The 11,920-nt window shown below is 43.3% G+C and overlaps 1 non-coding gene across 1 annotated transcript; it reads right to left on the bottom strand.

The window, feature by feature from the left end:
- Nucleotides 1-5,707: 5,707 nt before the first annotated feature.
- Nucleotides 5,708-5,845, bottom strand: LOC119930213. Its single transcript, XR_005451701.1, has one exon. It is a non-coding gene; the product is annotated as a small nucleolar RNA SNORA7 (small nucleolar RNA).
- Nucleotides 5,846-11,920: the final 6,075 nt, after the last annotated feature.

The following is an 11,920-nucleotide window of genomic DNA, read 5'->3' as shown; positions in this document are numbered from 1 at the left end:
ATTAAAAAAAAAAACAATTGGGGAGACGCCTAATCTCAGCATCACAGTAAAATTGGCAAACCGAAATCCAGGAGGGGAGAGAGAGCATTTAAAGTATTTGGTAAAATAATGCCACAGACCATGTTCCACCTCAGCTGGATACTGGGAGGCAATTAATCCATCAATGGTACTTACTGAGCGATTACTGTGTGCAGATCATTGTACTAAACACATGGAAGAGAACAACAATATATCAGAGTTGATAGACACATTCCCTGCTCACAGCGAGCTTACAGTCTAGAGGAATAAAAACAACAACAATAATAAGATTATTATTTTAGACAGAGCAGCAAAGCACATTAGACTGTACATTTGTTGTGGGTAGGTAACATTTCTACTAACTCTGTTCTACAGGACTCTTCCAAATGCTAAGAACAATGCTCTGCATACAGTAAATGTCCAATAAATATAATTCATTGCCATCAAGAAGGAAGGAGCTCTCTTAGATACAAACCTTGGTATGCAAAGAGTATATAATTCATAAGTGCTGTTGGCTGTGAATCAACCAAACAAGAAGCAGCACAGTCAAGCGGAAAGAGGAGGGGCTTGGGAGCAGAGCTGGATCCTAATCCTGCCTCTGCCACTTACCTGCTGTGTGACCTTGGGAAAGTGAATTCACTTCTCTGTCCCTCAGTTTCCTAATCTATAGACTGGGTATTCAATATCTGCTGTCCCACCCACTTAGACTGTGAGCCCCATGTGGGACAGGGACTATGTCTTACTTGATTTTCTTATATCCACTCCAACACTTGTGCTTGGCACAAAATAAGCACTTAACAAATACCATTTTTAAAAAAGTGGTCCAGGGACTGATTCAGACATCAGTGGGACATAGCAGGGGACTATGTGAGCTCTGGAAGAATATAATCACTGGGAATATGGTGAGTGGGGGTGGTGTGGGCTGTTCTCTCTCTTCCTTTATTTTTCCATATTCTCCACGTGTGTTTGTCCATTTTTGTGTGCTTCATCTTGACTTTGTCTTTAACATGTTGTGGCTTAGTACTTAAGCGCTTAGTACAGTGCTCTGCACACAGTAAGCGCTCAATAAATATAACTGAATGAATCAAAGTGGCTGGGGGACCAGAGGTGGGGGAGAGTTACGCAGCAAGAAGGATGGCCGAGGGGGAATGCTGGGCTCTTCGGATCTTTTCAAGGGCATTTGTTAAAGCACTCGCTGGGTGCCAGGCACCGTACCAAGCACTGGGAAACATTCTAGTGACACAGGTTGGGCACAGTGTCGTCCATAGCCCCCAAGGCGGGTACGGGACTCTCCATTTTATAGATGAACCTACTAAGGTACAGAAATGAACTTGCCCAAGGTCACCTAGTAGACAAAGGGCAGAAATTCTTTTGTTGCCTGTCTCCCCCCTTCTAGACTGTGAGCCCGTTGTTGGGTAGGGATTGTCTCTATCTGTTTCCGAATTGTATTTTCCAAGTGCTTAGTACAGTGCTCTGCTTACCATAAGCACCATAATTTGTTTAGCACTTACTATGTGCCAAGCACTGTTCTAAGTACTGGTTAACAGATGGAGGTATGAATGGGGGCACCGGGTAGTGGGGAAGCAATATGGCCTAGTGGATAGAGCCCGTGCCTGAGACTCATAGGACCATGTTTCTAGTCACAGCTTCCCCGTTTGTCGGCTCTGTGACCTTAGGCAGACACTTCACTTCTTGGTGCCTCAGTTACGTCATCTGTAAAATGGGGGTTAAGACAGTGAGTCCCATGTGGGATCGTGGCCCAACCTGATTAGCTTGTATCTACCCAGGCACTTAGTAGAGTGCCTGGCACTTAGTAAACAAATACTATTAAAGCAAAAAAAAATTGAACAAACAACAAATCCCCGCCCCCCACCAAAAAAAAAAAAAAACCAGATGGGAGGCAGGTTCCTGAAGGAAAAACCTCTCAGATAATCCCCAAACTGGGTCACCCTTTGCAATTAATTGAGAGATTACTACATCCATATAGATCCTCCCTGCAAATAATTGATAACAAATACCACTAAAAAGCAACAAGGAGGCTTGGTGTTTCTTCAGTACTTAACAATGAACAAGTACCCCCCTTTGCAGACTTTGGGGCCCGAGGATCTGCATGGAGAAATCAATTCTAGTGTTCAGTATTGTGAACATTTAAATACCTCAACTATTAATACTTTAATAAAAACACTACAGCCCCAAGGGTGGTTGAAAGAAAACCTCCACCGCCTCCCCATTTTGTTGGAATGTCTCTCTCAAAATAAGGAGCTTACAGTCAATAACAGTTAGATGGCTAGGCACAGTACTGTTGAAATTCTATCTAAGATGTGAAGGAAGACATAAAAAGAAAATACTTCCCTTAAAACTGCATTTTCATGGGTGCAGCTGAGACATAATTCAATCTAAAGATAAAGCTATAAAGATACAGATAAAGTAGCGGTGGTACTCCTTCCTGTAGGAAGAGAAGGAAGAAGGAAGAGAGCTCCTTCCTTCTTGAAGGCAATGAATTATATTTATTGGACATTTACTATATGCAGAGCATTGTTCTTAGCATTTGGAAGAGTCCTGTAGAACAGAGTTAGTAGAAATGTTACCTACCCACAACAAATGTACAGTCTAATGTGCTTTGCTGCTCTGTCTAAAATAATAATCTTATTATTGTTGTTGTTTTTATTCCTCTAGACTGTAAGCTCGTTGTGAGCAGGGAATGTGTCTATCAACTCTGATATATTGTTGTTCTCTTCCATGTGTTTAGCACAATGATCTGCACACAGTAAAAATAACTACACAAAAATAACTAAAAATAACCACCACAAAAATAACTTGATTATTCCAATATGCCCAGACATTTCATTTAAGATGAAAATAACGAGAGCCTACCAAATTTCACCTATGGAACCATGAAAAGTTTTCTTTTTCCCTTAACAGAATTCTTTTTTTTTTATATATATACACAACTTTCTGGGTGTCACAATCTCTCTAACTGTATGCATACAAACAACAAATCAATCAATGGCAATAGGCATTTGAATCCAAATCCCAGCTTCAAACACTTAGTACAGTGCTCTGCATATAGCAAACACTTAACAAATATGATTGAATGCATGTAAGCCTTTAGTACAATTCTCTGCACACAGTAAGTGCTCAATAAATACAATTGAATGAATAAAGAACGATGGGCAAGTCAATTAACTTCTCTGTGCTTCGGTTCCCTCATCTGTAAAATGGGAATTAAGACTGAGCCCCAAGTGGAACAGGGACTGTGTCCATCCTGATTCGTTTATGTCTAGTCTTGTGCTTAGAACAGTACTAGACACAAAATAAGTGGAAAACAAATGTCATTATTATTATTACCCCAGTGCTTAGTACAATATTTGGCACATACCATAACAAATACCACTATTCTTATTACATTCTTTAGTACAATGCTCCGCACACAGTAAGTGCTCAATAAATACGATTGAATGAATAAAGAACGATGGGCAAGTCAATTAACTTCTCTGTGCTTCGGTTCCCTCAGCTGTAAAATGGGAATTAAGACTGTGAGCCCCACGTGGAACAGGGACTGTGTCCATCCCGATTCGTTTATGTCTACTCTTGTGCTTAGAACAGTACTAGACACAAAATAAGTGGTAAACAAATGCCATTATTATTATTACCCCAGTGCTTAGTACAATATTTGGCACATACCATAACAAAGACCACTATTCTTATTATCATCATTATTATTATTCTCTGTGCCTCAGTTACCTCCTCTGGTAAACAGGGAGTAAGACTGTGAGCCCCATGTGGGACATGGACTTTGCCCAACCTGATCACGTTATCTACCCCAGCACTTAATACAGTGCCTAGCACAGAGTAAGAGCTTAAATACCATAAAAAACCAAAGTAAAAAACAAACTTACTCTTCAACTTCTCTAGCATTATGTTCTGTGACCTTGATGATGTTTCAAGACTTTAGGTGATTTTTTTCATTTCAATAAGAATGGAATAAAGATCGCAGTACTTCATACCTGCTGTACAAAATGGGAGTCAGGTCTGCTCCTTTGGCTCGACAACACCCTGAATACTTCGGCATCTCTTTCCTCTTCTTATGTGCGCTCCTGGATTTAACAATGCCTTCTTTGCCCTGGCTCTGGGTTCTTTTATGCTCTCTTTCTTGTTGATCTGAAAACAGCGTGGTTTAGTGGAAAGAGCACGGGCTCGGGAATCAGAGGTCGTGGGTTCTAATGCCTGCTCTGCCATTTGTCAGCTGTGTGACTTTGGGCATGTCACTTTATTCTCTGTGCTTCAATTATCTCATCTGTAAAATGGAAATTAAGACTGTGAGCCCCACCTGGGACAACCTCATAACCTTTATCTCTCCCAGAGCTTAGAACAGTCATTGGCACATAGTAAATACTTAACAAATACCATTATTATTCTTAAAGCCCTTTCTGGAAAATGCAAGGGAGGGGTGAGAAAGCATGACAGGCACTGTTGAAGTCTCAGAACCGGCCTCTCCTCAGCTGGGCTTCAGCGGGAAGTCACTGGATCGATCGATCAATCATATTTATCGAGCACTTAAGTGCTTAAGAGAGTACAACACAAAAATATAACAGTCACATTCCCTCCCCACAACGATCTTACAGTCCGGAGGATTTGACAATACCTTCTTCGCCATGGCTCTGGGTCCTTTTGCGTTCTCTTCCTCGTTGATCCACCAATCATTTCCTAGTGGGACAAGGCTGGGCAGGGGAGGAAGAGTATGCCAGGTTCTGTGGAAGCCTCAGAACTGACCTCTCCTCAGGGGGACTTGGGCATGAAGTCACTGGACTTGACTATACTTTGCCACAGCTCTGGTCCCTTTAATCTTCTCTTCCTTGTTGATCCGACAACAATTTCCAGGAGGAAAAGGCTGGGAAGCAGTGAGAGAACACATCGGCCACTGTGGAAGCCTCAGAACCGACCTCTCCTCAGGGGGGCTTGGGCTTATAGGAGCAGGGCCAGAAGCTCATCTGTCATCGATGACGGAAGACATCGCTGGCATGATCACAATTTCCCAGCCCTCAGGAGCATTTCTCCTTTCCTGCCGGGTAGAAAAAGACCTTTCAGGGAAACACCGATAATACACACAGGAGAAATGACAGTGACACATAATTTAGGTAGCTGGATCCAATTAATCAAACAATTAAGAAGCAGCAGAGCCTAGTGGATAGATCCCACACCTCGGAGTCAGAAGGCCTGGGTCTAATACTGGCTCCGCCACTAGTCAGCTGTGAGACTTGGGACAAGTCACTTAACTTGTCTGTGGGAATTGAGACTGTGAGTCCTATGTAGGACAGGGACTGTGTCCACCCAAGTTTCCTTGTATCCACCCCAGTGCTTACTACAGTGCCTGACACACACTAAGCACTTAAATACTGTTTAAAAAAATGGTATTTATTGAGCGCTTCTTTATATATAGCACTGCATTCAGTGCTTGGGTGAGCCTTGTCTTGGACTGTCGAGTCGTCTCCGACCCATAGCAACGCCAAGGATACATCTCTCCAAGTACGCCCCGCCCCCATCTGTAAGCATTCTGGTAGAGTATCCACAGAATTTTCTTGTTAAAAGTATGGAAGTGGTTTATCAATGCCTCCTTCCACGCAGTCAACTTGAGTTTCCACCCTCAACTCTCTCCTATACCGCTGCTGCCCAGCACAGGGGAGTTTTGACTTGTAGCAGATTGCCTGCCACTTACCAGCCACTGCCCAAGCTAGGAATGGCATGGGTAGGCCTATGCTTGACTCTCCCTCCCATACTCAAGACTGGTAGAGTCCTGGAAACTTTCCAGGTGTGACCCTGAGAGGGGTCTTGGGAGAGTATGACAGAAAAGTTTTCCATATTGAATCTTAACAGCATCCCTCTCCTCCCACCACCCAGCACACATGCACGTATCTTTAAAATCTGTGCTTTCCCTCTGTCTCCCCGACTAGATGGCAAGCACCTTGTACTCTCCCAAGAGCTTAGGACTATCCAGCAAAGAATAAGTGTTCAGTCTATACTATTGATCATCTCCCACTTGAGTGTAAGATCCTTGTCAAACTAGTGATCTCTCCCAAGCACTTAGTAAAGTGTTCTTCACAGAATAAGTCCTCAATAAATGCTGTTGACCGTTCTCGACACTTCCCGGTGACTCAAGCACCTCAGAACCAATCAATTCATCAATAGTGTTGATCAAGAAGCAGCATGGCCTAGTTGAAAGAGCATGGGCCTGGGCGTAAGGGACATGGGTTCTAATCCCAGCTCTACCACATGCCTGATGTCTGACTTTGGGCAAATCATTTCACTTCTCTATGCCTCAGTTACCCCATCTGTAAAATGAGGATTAGAACTGTGAGCCCCATGTGCGTCCAACCTGATTATCGTGAATCTACCCCAGCACTGAGAGCAGTCCTTGACACATAGTAGGCACTTAACACAATTATTCAGTATCACAAGTATCAAAAGCCTAGAGGTCACTACACTGAACTAAGAGCTGGGTAAAGACCAATCAATATTGTGTGATCCCTGCACAGGGACCAAGTGGGATTGTTTTTGTCTACGGTATTTACTAAGCACTTACTATACCTCAAACATTGTTCTAAGTGCTGGGGTAGATATAGGTTAATTAGGTTGGACCCAGCCCTGACCTGCCTGGGTCTCAAAGTCTTAATAGGGGGGAGAACAGTTTTTAATCCCCATTTTACAGCTGGGGAAACTGAGGCACAGATAATTAAAGTGACTGGTACTCGACTCCTAGGTCCGTGCTCTTTCCACTATGCTACACTGCTTCCACATTAAGTCTAAAGTGGGGCTGCAGACATAAGAGGGAGGAGGAAAATGCTCTTTTTAAAAATGTTGTGGGGACCCCACCTCTTACATATGGAGGTGAGCCACCAACGGGAGAGTGGCACGTGGGGGGAGATGGACATGTATTCTTGGCCACTCAGTGTCCTTCTGGCTCCCCCCTCAGTGTCCCCTGCCCTTCTGGAGCTTATGGTCTGAAGAGTAGTGATCAAACAGGCACTCTAATGGGTCAATATGAGGTAATCCCATCAGATGGCACAATGACCCTAACTCTGTCCAGAAATCAATCAATCAGTTCATCGATTGTACTTACTGAGCAATAACTGTCTGCGGACAATCAATTGTATTTACTGAGGAATTACTGTGTGAACAGCACTGTACTAAGTGCACAACAGAACAAATCAGAGTTGGTAGACAACCCCTGTCCACAGGTGATCCCTTCTCCAATAAAAATAAAACTTTTCTCATTTAGCTCCAATAAAAATTGCTTTCTTCTTTGGTTGGTTTCTAAAATAATAATCTTATTAAGACTGAATCCTCCATGTGGGACAGGGACTATCTCCATGTGACTATTTTGTATCTACCTCGGCTATTAGAACGGTGCTTGACACACAATAAGCACTTAACATAAAAATAAAATAAAATGATAAGAAAAACAAGTAGTTTCTAGTAACAGATTTTAAAAAGAACACTTGTCTGAGCTGGCCGAATCCCTTGCTTTCCCGGGAAATACACTCCGGGAACTCCCTGAGCAATTCCAAGTAACAAAAACATTGGATTTCCCAGCACATCCCGTGCTGAGCATTTAAAGTCGTAAATTTAAAGGAGACTGTCAGCTCCACGTGGACAGGGAATGCATCTACCAACTCTGTAATACTGTCCTCTCCCAAGTGCTTAGTACCGTGCTCTGCACATGGTAAGCACTCAATAAATGCCATTGATTGATGGTTAACTAAGGCAGGGACCGTTGAAGTTAGGGTGCAACTGGATACCCATTGCCTGGGTGGATGGGGACCAGAGAGACATCTGATGGATTTTGTGAGATGCTGGCTAACAGAGACAGTTTAAGACAATCACATTTGTCATAATCTAGTTGTCTGGGATATAGTTCATTCATTCATTCAATTGTATTTATTGAGCGCTTACTGTATGCAGAGCACTGTACTAAGCGCTTGGGAAGTACAAGTTGGCAACCTAGAGAGACGGTCCCTACCCAACAACGGGCTCACAGTCTAGAGCCCCTTCTAGTTCTATAGTTCTTGTTCTAGTTCTCTACAGTCTAGAGCCTGTTCTATAGTTCTTGAACAATTAAACTTCTTGAGCTCCAAGAACTAGATCAGAGCTCCCAAGGTGGGTCACCCTTAGCCATTCATTGTTTGTTTCTCCGGGACTGACAAAGATAGCTTCTATGAGCTGTTCCTTTACTTTACTCTGGCAAATGGCATCTTTTTCCATTGTTGAATTTAATTATCCTTTGAAACGCTAATTGCCTGCTGTCTCTCTGTACACAATGAGGGCTTCCTGTCACAGTTTAGCTTTATTAAGAAGCCTAGCTTGATTTCGCATAATCTGGTGCTTTCTAAGTTGCTGGGGTATGCAGGAAAAGAAAAGTCAATACCCAAAAGGCTCTCCTGACAGAAACACAAGCGAGACTTCAAGTGCCTTCACTGACACACAAATTTTCAGCCCTGCCTACCAGAAAGACCACGGGCCAAGGAGTCAGAGGACCTGGGTTCTAATCCTGGCTCCACCGCTCTGTGCCTCAGTTTCCTCATCTGCAAAATTGTGATTCAAACCCTTCTCTCCCTTCCCTGTAGACAGAATGGCCTAATAGATAGAGCTCAGGCCCGGGAGTCAGAAGGACCTGGATCAAATCCCAGCTCTGCCATTTGTCTGCTGTGTGACCTAGGGCTAGACACTTGAATTCTCTGGGCCTCAGTTACCTCATCTGCAAAATGAGGGTTAAGACTGTGAGCCACACGTGGGACAGGGACTGTGTTCAACCTGATTAGCTGGTATCTACCCCAGTGTTCAGCACAGCGTCTGGCACACAGTAAGCCCTTAAGCGGGAAGCTATCTTGGAGCATCCTCCAAATGCAAAATCGATTGAACGGAGTTGGACTTTTTTGTGTTTACGGAAGAAATGATCCAAGGTGCTGCAGAGGGAATTGGTACAGTTCTAGCAAAAGAGAGAAGCCGGGCTACGACTAGTGACCACAACTTTCTCATCCCTCTATCAACAGCGGCCTGAGCATTATCAGTAGAAGCTCGGGGCCGTGAGCATTAGCAGGCAGAGCTCGGAGCGGGGAGGACTCTCCGGAGGAGCTCCAGGCGGTGAGCACTCTCAGAAGGAACTTTGGGGTAGGGAGGTAATCAAGAGGAAAACTAACATCTCTACCAGGAAAACCAAGAAGGGTTGAGTCTTTCTAGGAGGCTCGCCCAACCCAGCCAGTGCCCACTGACTGGCATTCCTCTAAGCCCACCTCTAACCTGTCTACAGGAATAGAAAGATCAATTTAGATATAGTGGTGCTTCAATAGCCAAGAAGAAACCACTCAATGTGAAATTCATCCATGAGTGCATGTTTGGTTGAACTGAAGTGGGAATTCACTGTCCTAGACCCAAAGGGCAAACAAAATGGTTGTCCCTTATTTTATTTTTATTTTTTAAATGGTACCCGTTAAACACTAAATTCATTCACTCATTCATTCAATCGTATTTATTGAGCGCTTACTGTGTGCAGAGCACTGTACTAAGTGCTTGGGAAGTACAAGTCAGCAACATATAGAGATGGTCCCTACCCAACACCGACTGATCTGCAGGAAGCTAGGGACAGGTCAAACCACCAGCACTGGTGGCATCAATGAACACAAAGTATGTCAACAACAAACAGAAGAATTATAAAATGTATGCACCATTATTCTAAGTACCTAGAGGAATATAAAGATATAAGACCCAGCACCCCCTACCTCTTAACCCCCACCCATCAAACAAGCGATGGAAGACAGAAGAACAAGAAGTCTAAGCCACAAATGGCAACACAAGAAACAATACCACAGAACTACTAAAATGTTGACAGTAAACAGTCCTGTTTGCTCCTCTCTCTAATAATAAATATGGGGTTGATAATATCCATAATTTTTTTAACATCTCTCTCTTCCTCAGGACTGGGTAAATTCCTTGTGGGCAGGGAACATGTCTACCAATTCTGTTGCACTGTACTCTCCCAAGCACTTATTTCAGTGCTCTGCATATGGTAAGTACTCAATTCATACCATTCACTGATAGAGAACGATGATGATGATGGTATTTGTTAAGCACTTTCCATCTGCAAAGCACTGTTCTAAGCACTGGGGTAGATAAAAGGTGATCAGATTGTCCCATGTGGGGCTCACAGTCTTAATTCCCATTTTACTTATAGGTAACTGAGGCCCAGAGAAGTAAAGTGACTTACCCCAAGTAACACAGCTGACAAGTGGCAGAGCCGGGATTAGAACCCATGACTTCTGACTCCCAAAGTTGGGCTCTTCCCACTGAGCCACGCTGCTTCCCTAACATCCTTACTGTGCGCTGAGCACTGAGGTAGGTATCAGATTATCAGACTGGTGGCAGACACAGAGACTGGCGTGGGGCACTGTTTGCCACTACATCCTGTGCTTCTTCCAGTATGCCACCCTACCCCTCATCTCAATGGGCCCTCCCTGAACTGTCTGTCCATTCACACCAGAGAGCTAGGTGATATCGGATGTCTGGAACTTCAAATCAGGCATGTTTCTCTAAACCAGCGCACAATTTTGAGTATGATTCAGTTTTTCCATCAGAACAAAAGTCAGTTTTATGGACCTCATTGTACATGCGGAATATTTCAATAGTTTTCTTTAGTCCTTCATTAATTCCCTCGCTGATAAATATCCTGTGTATCCGTGATGATTCATCTTCAAGGATGCTTTTATTAGAAATCAATAGAGTAGGATTTACAGTAATCGCTTATCAATAACCGAGTTTGAGATCCCCCCGAGGTGAAATAAATGAAAAATAGGATACTTTTAAATTTTCTCTGCTCACTGGAAAGTTTCATTAGAGTGAAAAATTCCAAGAATGAATAATTCAGTGTAATTAATCAATTACTTTAATAATAACTACAGCTATCCAAGTGATCCATGGGTATTGGGAAGAATGCATAATCACTTTACTGCTAACATAGTATTTTTATGAGAGCTTCTTCCTCCACCATGTAAATATTTTTCTTGGAACATTTATTCCATTTCTGACCTACAGGAGTCACGTGGCAGCCTCCAAACCAGAGCCAGATGGAAATCTGGCTACCCAATAAAGCCATTTAGAATGAATGCACACCTCTTTCATGAATCCTCTATGTTGAAAAAAAAAAAATGAGGTTCAGCATCTCGGGCCCAGCTTTAAATTCATTCTGTGACAACTTCAGGCTCATGGAGATGAAAGACGAAGGAGTAAACACAATGGAGTCAATCACAAATCAAGTGTGCCAATCTCACCGGCAGGTAATCCATCTGCCCAAGGAGGGAGAGATGACTTAGAGGCAAGGCATTCAACTTGGGGGAAACCAAAAGAGAAATGAATTCTGGCCTAGTTGGGGATGATGGTCAGAGAATTCTGTCAAGGTCAGGCAGGAACTCAGAACGGTGAATGAGTTTCAAATCGATAGATGTGAGCCTGTCTGCCCCCCACCTGTCATTCATGCTGATCTGAGTTGTTAAGCTTGACAAGCGGGGCTCCCTACCAACATCATTTTCATTTCAGAAAGGACCTTCCTTTCCTCAGTCATGCCTGTTCAACATCTGGGTGTCGGAGTTATACGGAAGGACATTAAACCTTTCTGGAGGCAGTGAAATAACCAAGATTAGGGAGTTTGCTTTTATTTTAATTGGTATTTATTAAGTGCTGGCCATTGGCCAGGTATTGTACTAAGTGATGGGTAGAGACAGCTAATCAGGTTGGACACAGTCCGTGTTCCCCATGGCGCTCACAGTCATAGTCTTAATGAGGGAACTGAGGCACAAAGTTCAGAGACTTGCCCAAGGTCACACAGCAGGTAAGTGGAGGAACCGAAATTAGAACC

This window comes from Tachyglossus aculeatus, chromosome 6, assembly GCF_015852505.1.
Source record: "Tachyglossus aculeatus isolate mTacAcu1 chromosome 6, mTacAcu1.pri, whole genome shotgun sequence".
In the NCBI taxonomy this organism is placed as follows: Eukaryota; Metazoa; Chordata; class Mammalia; order Monotremata; family Tachyglossidae; genus Tachyglossus; species Tachyglossus aculeatus.
This window is presented reverse-complemented; position numbering and strand designations above follow the sequence as displayed.